The sequence below is a fragment of the Pan paniscus genome, chromosome 1, assembly GCF_029289425.2.
Source record: "Pan paniscus chromosome 1, NHGRI_mPanPan1-v2.0_pri, whole genome shotgun sequence".
NCBI lineage: Eukaryota > Metazoa > Chordata > Mammalia > Primates > Hominidae > Pan > Pan paniscus.
In genome coordinates, this window is record NC_073249.2 from 183,811,349 (window position 1) to 183,823,311 (window position 11,963).

Here is an 11,963-nt window from a genome sequence, read left to right on the forward strand (position 1 = left end):
TGGATGATAGTCAAGTTGTTGTGTTAATGTCGAGCTGTGAAAGTAAAAGTTCATGCCCTCCTGCTACAGGTGGTCCTAAAGGTTCTTAGCATTGAAGGGGAAAGACCACAGACCTAGAACTTATAAGTACTCTGTTTCTAAAAATGCATTCCGGGAAAAGAGGAGGAGAGTATTCACAGCCAGGAATTGAGGACCATCACACTAGGTTCTTAACATGTCAAAATTATAGACTTCTTAGCTACTAGAACTAATAATAAGTGAGAACTAAGTAAGTTTAGCAAGGTGGCAGAACACAAAGTCAATATTTTAAAATCAATTATATTTTTATATACAAGCAACCAACAATTGGAAACTGGAATTTTACAAACACTTCTTAAAAGTACATAAAAACATCAAATACTTAGGCCGGATGCAGTGGCTCACACCTGTAATCCTAGCACTTTGGGAGGCCGAGGCGGGCGGATCACCTGATGTCAGGAGTTCGAGGCCAGCCTGACCAACATGGAGAAACCCTGTCTCTACTAAAAACACAAAAATTAGCCAGGTGTGGTGGCACATCCTGCAATCCCAGCTACTCAGGAGGCTGACGCGGGAGAATCACTTGAGCCCGGGAGGCGGAGGTGGTGGTGAGCCAAGATCGCACCATTGCACTCCAGCCTGGGCAACAAGAGCGAAAATCCGTCTCAAACAAAACAAAACAAAAAAGCCACATCAAATACTTAGCGATACACTTAATTAAATATGTGCAAGATGTATGTGTTAGTTATCTATTGCTGAGTAACAAATTACCCTAAACTTAGTGGTTTAAAATGAACATTGACTATCTCAGTTTCCACAGGAATTCAGGAGCAGCTCAGCTGGGTGGTTCTGGTTCTGGGTCTCTCATGAGGTTGGAATCCAGGTGTTGACCAGCGCTGCAGTCATCGGGGGGCTGGACATGGTTGTTAACAGAGGCCTCAGTTAGTTCCTCATCACATGGAACTCTCCATAGAGCTGCTCACAACCTTGCAGTTGGTTTCTCCTAGCTGGGATGATGCTACACACTCTACAGTATACAGACTAGCCTCTTACAACAAAGAATTATCTGGGCCAACATCCCAATAGTGCTGAGGCCGAGAAACCCTGGGCTAAGCAAAGACTTAGAGAGAACATAAAATACAGAAATCATTAAAAAAAAAAAAAAGATACACAAAATCAATATTTTGTGTTAAGATTGTGTTTATTTAGGTTAAGATTTCATTTTGACTTTATCAGAATGAAAAACTTTTGCTCTTTGAAAGACACCATTCTTAGACCGGGTGTGGTGGCTCACGCCTGTAATCCCAGCACTTTGGGAGGCCAAGGTGGGTGGATCATTTGAGGTCAGGAGTTTGAGACCAGCCTGGCCAATATAGTGAAACCCCATCTCTACTAAAAATACAAAAATTAGCCAGGTGTGGTGGCGGGTGCCTGTAGTCCCAGCTACTTGGGGGCTGAGGCAGGATAATTGCTTGAACCCCGGAGGTGGAGGTTGCAGTGAGCCGAGATCACGCCACTGCACTCCAGCCTGGGTGACAGAGTATAAGACTCAGTCAAAAAAAAAAAAAAAAATTTGTCCAGGGGAGATTCCTATTAAAGATCTATATAGGTGGTCACGGAGTTTGTCCAGGGAATGAATCATTTAAGGATCTCTTTATTAGTTGGGGTTTTTGACATTCAGAATCTTTGAAGACACAGGTAGTAGGGAGGGATTGAATTCCTCATCAGTTAGGTCCCTCATGAGGCCCATTGCTGGTAAAATCTTTGTAATATTCCTGGAATTTCACTTAGTGATTCATGCATATTCTTACACCAATGCCCCTTTGACTGGGTCAGTGTGAGTGGTCCAGGACTTTGTTTCTTGCCACTAAAAGCTCTTCACTAGAAAAGGGTCAGAGTTCTAGTTTATGACTAAGGGTTAGGTTAAGATTAGATTTAGAATTATGCTCATGGAAAACCTAGCTCAAATGGTTCCTAGAAATTGTCCACATAGTAAGTGATCAGTATATATTGGTCAAAGAAATGAATGAATGGAAACTGGTTTAAGCAAATGGAATCTGTTAGCTGGCTTCAAGTGACTCAAACAACATAATCAAGAATGGAGAGGGTGTCTCTCTCTCTCTCTCTCTCTCTCAACCTGCTCCGATCTCTGCAATGTCATGCTTAGATGACCCACTATCCACGACCTACCACCATTGTGCTAAAGGATTCCTTGTCCTTCCCTACACTGTCCCAGAAAAGGAGGTCTCCCTGGTAGCACCCACGGGTGTGGGGGGCAGCCACTTCTCTTTCTCAAGAATGCCAAAGACTGGGTCCAGTGGCTCACGCCTGTAATCCCAGCACTTTGGGAGGCTGAGGCGGGTGGATCACGAGGTCAAGAGTTTGAGACCAGCCTGGTCAACATGGCGAAACCCTGTCTCTACTAAAAATACAAAAAAATTAGCCAGGTGTGATGGTACATGCCTGTAGTCTCAGCTACTTGGGAGGCTGAGGCAGGAGAATCACTTGAACCTGGGAGGCAGAGGTTGCAGTGAGCCGAGGCGGTGCCATTATACTCCAGCCTGCGCGACAGAACGAACAAAAAAAAAAAAAAAAAAAAAAGAATGCCAAAAAAGTCTCTTGCTTTCCTTGGCTCTGATTTGGTTCAGAGCCAGCCCTGAACAAATGGCTGCAGATGGCAGGTGGGACATGTGGATTGGCTAAGACCCATCAAAACCTATTCCTGGTCCTGGGGCATGAGCTACTTCCTTCAGGCATGGGTAGAACAGATGCTTAGTGGCCAAACTTACAAATGTTACAGGAATTTCAGGGTCTGGATTAGAGTGCCAGGAAGGTTCCAATCTAGACTAAGCAATAAAAAGGTTCAGTTGTGTTTTTCCAGATGAGAGAAAAATGCATAAACACTTTGAGCCCTGCATTCCACTCCCAGGGCTTTTCTTAAAAACAACAAAAAAAATCACCTTCCCTAAAAGCTGTTGTTCATGGTGTTCTTTATGTAGAAGAGTATAAGACCACATGGAAGGCCAGGCGCGGTGGCTCATGCCTGTAATCCCAGCACTTTGGGAGGCCGAGGCTCGTGGATCACGAGGTCAGGAATTTGAGACCAGCCTGACCAACATGGTGAATGAAACCCTGTCTCTACTAAAAATACAAAAATTAGACAGGCATGGTGGGGTGCGCTTATAATCCCAGCTACTCAGGAGCCTGAGGCAGGAGAGTCACTTGAACCTGGGGGCGGAGGTTGTGGTGAGCCGAGATTGCACCATTGCACTCCAGCCTGGGCAACAAGAGTGAAACTCCATCTCAAAAACAAAAACAACAACAACAAAAAACACATGGAAAGAGATAAGGTTGGGGTAGGAAGGGTGGGGCAAACAAAATGCTATGTACATTACTGAATGATAGTGATAAAAAAAATACTGGCTAGGCTGGGTGTGGTAGCTCATGCCTGTAATCCAGCACTTTGGGAGGCTGAGGCAGGAGGATCGCTTGAGCCCAGGAGTTCAAGACTAGCCTGGGCAACATAGTGAGACCTGGTCTCTCCAAAAAAAAAAAGAAAGAAAATTAAGAATTAGCTGAGTATGCTAACATGCACTTGTAGTCCCAGCTACTATTTGGGAGGCTGAGCTGGGAGGATAACTTGAGCCCAGGAGATCAACACTGCAGTGGGCTTTGATTGTGCCACTGCACTCCAGACTGGGCAGCAGAGTGAGGCCCTGTCTCAAAAAGAAAAAAAAAAATACTGCCTATAAAAGTCACTAGACATAGGCCGAGCGCAGTGGCTTATGCCTGTAATCCCAGCACTTTGGGAGGCTGAGGCAGGCAGATCACGAGGTCAGGAGTTTGAGACCAGCCTGACCAACATGGTAAAACCCCGTCTCTACTAAAAAATACAAAAATTAGTCGGGCATGGTGGCATGTGCCTGTAATCCCAGCTACTCAGGAGGCTGAGGCAGGAGAATCACTTGAACCCGGAAGGCAGAGGTTGCAGTGAGCCGAGATAGCGCCACTGCACTCCAGCCTGGGCAACAGAGTGATCGCGCTACTGCACTCCAGCCTGGGCAACAGAGTGAGAGTCCATCCCAAAAAAAAAAAAAAAAAAAAATCACTAGACATATAGGGATTCAATGATGTACAGGGGTTGGCTGAAAGCAATTGAAACATGTTTTCTTTTGCTTTCCATAATGATTACAATGCTTGTATAATCATAAAAACAAATTAGAACACAGCTTGGATTAGGTTAGGGGTAAAGCTGGGGCTGGAATTCAGTCAGATGACATTTCCTTGGAGAAGTGATTTAACCTTTCTGAGCTTTCCTTTCTGCCTATGTAAACAGAGATATTAATAATAATAGTGCCACCTCCTAAGGCTATTGTGAGGGTTAAAGGAAAAATCTCCATAGAGTGCTCAGCACACAGTACCTCATGCACAGTAATCATTCAATGTGGCCTTGGGATTGTCACTGGCCGTGGGTGCACAGAACTGGCATCAGATTTTTATAACAGCTTTATTGAGATATAATTGACATACAATAAGCAGCACGTATTTAAATTATACAATTTGATATGTTTTGACACATGTATACATCCCTGAAACCTTTGACCCAAACAAGATTATGAACATATCACCTCCAAGTTTCCTTAGCTGTATCTGTAGCTCATTTCTTTTTATTGCTGAGTAGCAACATTGTATGAACATATCACAACTTGTTTTACCATTCACCTGCTGATGAACATTTGGATTGTTTCTAATTTTGGCTATTACATATAGAGTTGCATTCATTTACGAGTCTTTGGGTAGACACATGCTTTCAGGTGTCTTGGGTAAATACCTACTAGTGGGATGTCTAGGTTGTAATGTGAGTGTAGATCTTTACGAGAAACTACCTGGCACCAGATGTGGCCATCAGAGTGCGGGACTGCCCTGGAGAGGAATGAGAGGGTGGAGGTCAGAGTCAGGGGTCTCCTACACCCTCTCCTTACTTTCTCAGGCTCGATGGTCAACTCCTAGAGGTCTATGGCTGGCATCTCAATAGGGCCTATTCCTTCTTAGAGACGCCCTCCTCCCCATGGCAGGAGTTCCCATATCCCAGTGGGCATCAAAATGTCCTAGAGAGCCTTCTATTTATTTATTTTGAGATGGAGTCTCTGTCTCGCTCTGTTGCCCAGGCTGGAGTACAGTGGTGCGATCTTGGTTCACTGCAACCTTCGCCTCCCAGGTTCAAGCCATTCTTGTGCCTCAGTCTCCCTAGTAGCTGGGACTACAGGTGCATGCCACCATGCCCAGCTTTTATTTTGTATTATTAGTAGAGATGGGGTTTCACCATGTCAGCCAGGCTGGTCTTGAACTCCTGACCCCAGGTGATCCGCCTGCCTCAGCCTCTCCAAAGTGCTGGGATTACAGGTGTGAACCACCACTCCTGGCCCTGGGGAGCTTTAAACACTGTAGATTCCTTAGGCATGAGCTGAGAGGAGTGAATAAATTAAATAAATAAATAAATAAATAAAGTAAATAAACAAACATCGTAGGCCGGGTGCGGTGGCTCCCACATATAATCCCAGCATTTTGGGAGGCTGAGGCCTGAGTGTCGCTTGAGCCCGGGAGTTCGAGACCAGCCTGGGGCAAAACCCCATCTCTACTAAACATACAAAAATTAGCTGGGCGTGGTAGCTCACACCTGTAATCCCAGCTACTTGGGAGGCTAAGGCAGGAGAATTGCTTGAACCCAGGAGTCAGTGGTTGCAGTGAGCTGAGATCGTGCCACTGCACTCCAGCCTGGGCGACAGAGTGAGACTCCGTCTCAAAATAAATAAAAAAATAAAAATACAAAAAAATTAGCCTGGCGTGGTGGCACGCACCTGTGGTCTCAGCTACTCAGGAGGCTCAGGTTAGAGGATCACTTAAGTTTGGGAAGTTGAGGTTCAGTGAGCCGAGATTGTGCCACTGCACGCCAGCCTGAGTGACAAGAGTGAGACCCTGTATCCAAAAAAACCCAAATAAATAAAAATAAACACTGTAGATTTCTGGGTCCCTTCTGAGACCTGCTGACTTAGAATGTTGCCGGGTAGGACCACAGAATTTGTTCTTTTAAGTGCCCTTTGTGATTCTGCCATATTAACAGGACCTCACCTGCCAGGTCAAGTTTAAAACCTCAGGCAAGGCATTTCCAGCCTTTTGCCATCCGGCCCCCATGTCCTGTGCAGGCTCACACCTTGCCCTCACCCAGACACGCAGTCTCATGAAACCACTCCATGTTCCCGACATGCTTAGGCTCTCTCACATCTGAGTCTTCACACAAGTTCATCTTTCTATATCCCCCTTGTCTACCTGGGAAACTTCCACACATGTCCTCTGAGGCCAGCTAAAACACTATTTCCTCTGGGAAGCCTTCCACATCCTTCTTCCAACCAGCCAGTCAGAAGTCTTTTCTCTTTCCTGTGAGTCTCCCAGCACCTCCCACCATTCTATATCCCAGCACGCATCACTCTGCCCCATAATTATTTAGTGATGCCTGTGTCAAACAGTTTGTATAGCTTGCCTTGTTTCAGGTCCCCAGGAACCCTCTGAGGTAGATGATGATGATGATGACGATAGCAGCAAAGGTTTAGCAGGTGAAAAGTTTGCTCAAAGAATTCTACATATGGGCCAGGCGCGGTGGCTCATGCCTGTAATCCCAGCACTTTGGGAGGCTGAGGCAGGCGGATCACCTGAGGTCGGGAGTTCAAGACCAGCCTGACCAACATGGAGAAACCCCGTCTCTACCAAAAATACAAAATTAGCCGGGGTGGTGGCACATGCCTGTAATCCCATCTACTCAGGAGGCTGAGGCAGGAGAACTGCTTGAACCCGAGAGGCGGATGTTGTGGTGAGCCGAGATCGCGCCAATGCACTCCAGCCTGGGCAACAAGAGCGAAACTCTGTTTCAAAAAAAAAAAATATATATATATACTCAACTGAATAGTTAAGGGGGACCCTCTGAGTGTCTCCAGTGCTCTTTCTCTGTAGTTCTCCTCTCTCCAGTGCTCTGCCTTACAAACTTCAGCCTCTTTGGCTTCCCCCAGGCCCCTGGACATGTCTTGTTAATGAGGGGAGCCATGGCATGGGAATTTTCTCCAGGTGACAAGTCAGTAGGACTAACCTGTATTTCTTCGTTTCTCTCATTGATCACTGTTTGCCATTATCTAATGTATAGATAGTGTCTTGAGTGCCATTTTGTGTGTGTGTGTGTCTGTCTGTTTGGTTTTGTATTTTAAGGCATTTCAGAAGGGAGGGTAAATCTAGTCTCTGTGACTCCATTCTGAAAAAGCAGAAGTTTGCGGTGTCAGAGTTGGCATTGGAGTTGGTCAGGAAGTGTCAGAGCTGGCTCTGCACTGGAGCGGGGAGGCTTTTCTTCCTTTATACCCGCTGGCACACCTGCCCCCAGAGAAAGACTGATCCTACTGTGCTGTCAAGCTCTCAGGCACTGGGTGCCAACTGGGTCAGTTACCAGGGAGAGGAGGTAACTGGTGTGCCCATGGGAAACTAGAGCTGGCATATCTCATTATAACTGTCAACAGAATGCTTCTTCACCGAGGTTCCAATGCTGCCACCTCTCCAGCCAGCCCAGCTGGGGTCAGGGTGCCTTCCTCTAAGGGCTCTGACCTCATCTCCAGTTACTGACCTCACCTGGCCAGAGCTGGAGGGGATTAGCACTTACGGCCTCCCAGCTGGTAACATTAGCCACTACCTAGCAACAACAATGACAAACTTCCATTTTTCGAGCAGTTACTATTTGCCAGGCCCTGAGCTACCTACCAAAAAATTGAGGCTAGAAGAGGTAAAGCTGCTCACCCAAGTGACGCAGCTGGAAAGGGGAAAAAGGGGGATTCAACACTTACCTCTGGAGACCTGGGGGATGGTCTGTCAAACATACATCCTGGGAACTTTCGGAGGCTCTGGGTCCCGTCCTCTATTTTGGCCTGGGCTCCTGTCTCTGTTTCTGGCTTTTGTCTGCCTCTGGGTCTGAAGAACTAATCTGAATCTGCTTAGTTCTGGGGCATGGCATGGTGCGCGGGACACACACTGACTTTGTTAACAGACAGACTGAGGTTCAAATCCTACTTTCTTTTTTTTTTTTTTTGAGACGGAGTCTCGCTGTCACCCAGGATGGAGTGCAGTGGCGTGATCTCAGCTCGCTGCAAGCTCTGCCTCCCGGGTTCACGCCATTCTCCTGTCTCAGCCTCCCCAGTAGCTGGGACTACAGGCACCCACCAACACGCCTGGCTAATTTTTTGTATTTTTAGTAGAGACGGGGTCTCACCACGTTAGCCAGGATGGTCTCGATCTCCTGACCTCGTGATCCGCCTGCCTCAGCCTCCCAAAGTGCTGGGATTACAGGCATGAGCCACCGCACCCGGCTCAAATCCTACTTTCTAACTGTGTGACCTTGAGGGAGTCACTAAATTCTTGCTGAGCCATAAGAATCACCTCTACAACATGGGGTAGTGGTATTACTTCACAGGGTGAATGTGAGGATTTAATGAGACAATATGTAAAAAGTGCTTACTTCCACCTGGGTGTTCAATACATGGTAGTGAGACGTCTAGTGTCCAGTCAGGCATGTAAGGGGCTTGGACGTTGTCTCTCTGTCCTAATAATAAGTAAAAAGTTGAGCAAACTGGAAAATCAACAATTCTTCTTAGATCCTTTAGAGGAGTCAGGTCACAGGGCAAACCGCTGCCCTCAAAATTGAAGAGACAGAGAAGGAGAAACCCCCAAGTAGAAACCTGCTCTAGAACCGGTACCAGGGCAGGACAACCTAACCTGTAATTGAAGAATAGCTGGAGGCTCAGCGTGGGCAAATCTGAACATTAAACATTCCAGCAAGAGCCAGCCATAGGGGCGTCCCCACATGTTTGTGAGTTTAATCTTCAGGATCTCTATCGAGTCCTCCCAGTGAATGTCAGAGAAAAATCTCCTTGTGCTTTCAGCAGGGGGATGGGAAAAGTAACCATTTTGAAATATGCCAGAGCATTCTGTTCTTAACAAGGCCTGCTCTCAAGAGAAACTATTTTAGCCCAGCCCAATCTTCTGGAGCTTTATCAGAGCCTAGCTGACCTGAGGGAGGGGAAATAGCCAACTCCACTCCCATCTCTGTCCCACCTAAGGGGAGAAAAAAATGGAGAAGCACTGGTGAACTTCACAGCCCAGGAGGGTTCCCAGGCTCATGAAAAGAGTGAGGGCTAATCACAGGACTGTGGAACGCCACCCCTGCCCCACACCTCCTCCACCACATGACTAAAGGCCTATTTTACGGGAATTCCTTTTACCCAGTGTAGGAGCTATGGGAAAACTTTCCCTTCACTCTCTGAAGTTTCACTAAAAAATCAATTTACAGGCCGGACTTGGTGGCTCACACCTGTAATCCCAGCACTTTGGGAGGCCAAGGTGGGTGAATCACCTGAGGTCAGGAGTTCGAGACCAGTCTGGCCAACATGGAGAAACCCCGTCTCTACTGAAAACACAAAAATTAGCTGGGCATGGTGGCGGGCGCCTATAATCTCAGCTACTTGGGAGGCAGAGGCAGGAGAATCATTTAAACCCAGGAGGCGGAGGTTGCAGTGAGCCAAGATTGCGCCATTGCACTCCAGCCTGGGCGACAACAGCAAGACTCTGTCTTTAAAAAAAAAAAAAAAATCAACTTACAAAAGGCAAATTAGTAGGAGAAATGGCGTACAAATTTATTAGCATGCACAGGGGAGAATCACAGAGTGATTACCCAATATCCCAATGGAGTAAGATGGTACCCTTCTTTTTTTAAAACTTTTATACATTTTTTAAATTAAAAAAAATGGAATGCTTTACGAATCTGCATATCATCCTTGCGCAGGGGCCAGACTAATCTTCTCTGTATCGTTCCAATTTTAGTATATGTGCTGCCAAAGCGAGCACTATATACCCTTCTTCTCAGGGGAAAGGAACATGGGAAACTATACATGATGTTAGGGGACAGGAAATGAGTTTTAGGCGAATTCAATGGGCTTGAAGAACATACAATTTCCTTGAACAAAGTCTGTTGGGCCTGCGGAGCAGACAATGGTTTGTGACAAAAGTCTGTCTAACCATCCTGGCCAACATGGTGAAAGCCCATCTCTACTAAAAATACAAAAATTAGCTAGGCGTGGTGGTGAGAGCCTATAGTCCCAGCTACTGGGGAGGCTGAGGCAAAACCGCTTGAACCCGGAGGCAGAGGTTGCAGTGAGCCAAGATCACGCCATTGCACTCCAGCCTGGACGACAGAGTGAGACTCTGTCTCAAAAAAAAAAAAAAAGTCTGTCTGGATTTGTTGACAGACTTGGGTCTTTCTTCCTGTGACATGAATTCAGTTAATGAAAACTCAAAGAAGGGACTAGAGGTAATTGTTTTCTTCTTTGGTGGAACTGGACTTTAGGCAGATAGGGGAACTTCAGAAAACAACTTTATCATGTGCTTTGGGAGGGACGGGAGGACTGAGAGACAGGAGATGAGGGAAGGTCAGAGAGACCTTGAGGCTTCTTCTTCAGTTTGGCATGTCAAAGCACCATATTTTGTTGTATCGGTTTCTGAGCCCCAACACCAGTATACCATGTGTGGCTTTCAACGGGAAATTACAACACATATTAAAGGCAAAACACACACTTTGAAGAAAAAGAGCAAGCGTCAGAACCAGGCTGGGATACGACAGGAATGTTGAGGTTATCAGACTAAAAATTTAAAACAACTATAATTAATGTTAGGGGCTCTGATGGAAAAAGTAGATAACATGCAAGCACATATAGACAGTGTAACCATAGAGACAAAAATTCTAAGAAAGAATTTTTTTTTAATGATAGAGATAAAAAATACTGTAATAGAAATGAAGAATGCTTTTAATGGACTCATTAGTACATTGGACACAGATGAGGAAAGAATCTCTGAGACTGAGGATATATTAGTAGAAACTTTCAAAACTGAAAAGCAAAGAGAAAAGACTGAAAAAACATGAGAAAGAATATCCAAGTACTGTGAGACAACTTTAAAAGCTATATTATATGCATAATGGGAATAGCTGAAGGAGAAAAGAGGACAAAAGAAATACTTGAAGCAAGGATAACTGAACATTTCACCAATTTTTTTTTTTTTTTGAGATAGAGTCTCAATCTGTCACCCAGGCTGGAGTGCAGTGGCGCAATCTCCGCTCACTGCAACCTCTGCCTCTCGGGTTCAAGCGATTCTCTCTCCTGTCTCGGCCTCCTGAGTAGCTGGGACTACAGGCGCCTGCCACCACGCCCAGCTAACTTTTTTGTATTTTTAGTAGACAGGAGGTTTCACCATGTTGGTCAGGCTGGTCTCAAACTACTGACCTCAGGTGATCCACCCGCCTCGGCCTCCCAAAGTGCTGGGATTACAGGCATGAGCCACCGCACCCTGCAACTTCACCAAATTAATGTCAGACACCAAACTACAGATCCAGGAAACTCAGAGATTTCTCTCTCTCTCTCTGTCTCTCTCTCGCTCGCTGTCATACACACACACACGCGTGCGCACACACACACACACAAAGCCGCAAATGCTACACCTAGGCATATCATATTTAAACTGCATAAAATCTAAAATCAAAGATAAAGAAAAAATCTTGGAATGAAAGCAGAGGGGTAGCCAACAGTACTCTGGCCAACAACAAAAAAAAGGAATAAATTTTTAAAAAAGAAACTACAGTGGGGAAAAACTTGCCTATAGAGGAGCAAAGACATTACATCTGAGTTCTCAGAAACCAAGCAAGCTAAAAGAGAATGAAGTGAATATTTTAAATGTTGGGAGAAAAAACCCCACCAACTTAGTATTCTGTATCCTGAAAACTTTCCTTCAAAAGCGAAGGAACTGGGTGAGGTGGCATGTGCCTATAATCACAGCTACTTGGGAGGCTAGTGTGGGAGTATCCCTTCAGC

At 45.7% G+C, this 11,963-nt stretch overlaps 1 long non-coding RNA gene and 1 other non-coding gene across 3 annotated transcripts in view; both read right to left on the reverse strand.

Annotated features, from left to right (window-relative positions):
* Nucleotides 1-302: 302 nt before the first annotated feature.
* The window catches only part of LOC103785150 (uncharacterized), a 42,197-nt gene continuing 30,536 nt past the window's right edge, over nt 303-11,963 (reverse strand). The window contains exon 3 of one of the 2 annotated variants that reach the window (XR_010111095.1): nt 303-931. This is a non-coding gene — a long non-coding RNA (uncharacterized LOC103785150). Of the gene's footprint in view, nt 5,483-11,963 lie in introns of both variants that reach the window. The other variant, XR_008620196.2, reaches the window with a different exon arrangement.
* On the reverse strand, nt 9,842-9,948 carry LOC112438272 (U6 spliceosomal RNA). The gene has a single exon (XR_003026727.1). It is a non-coding gene; the product is annotated as a U6 spliceosomal RNA (small nuclear RNA).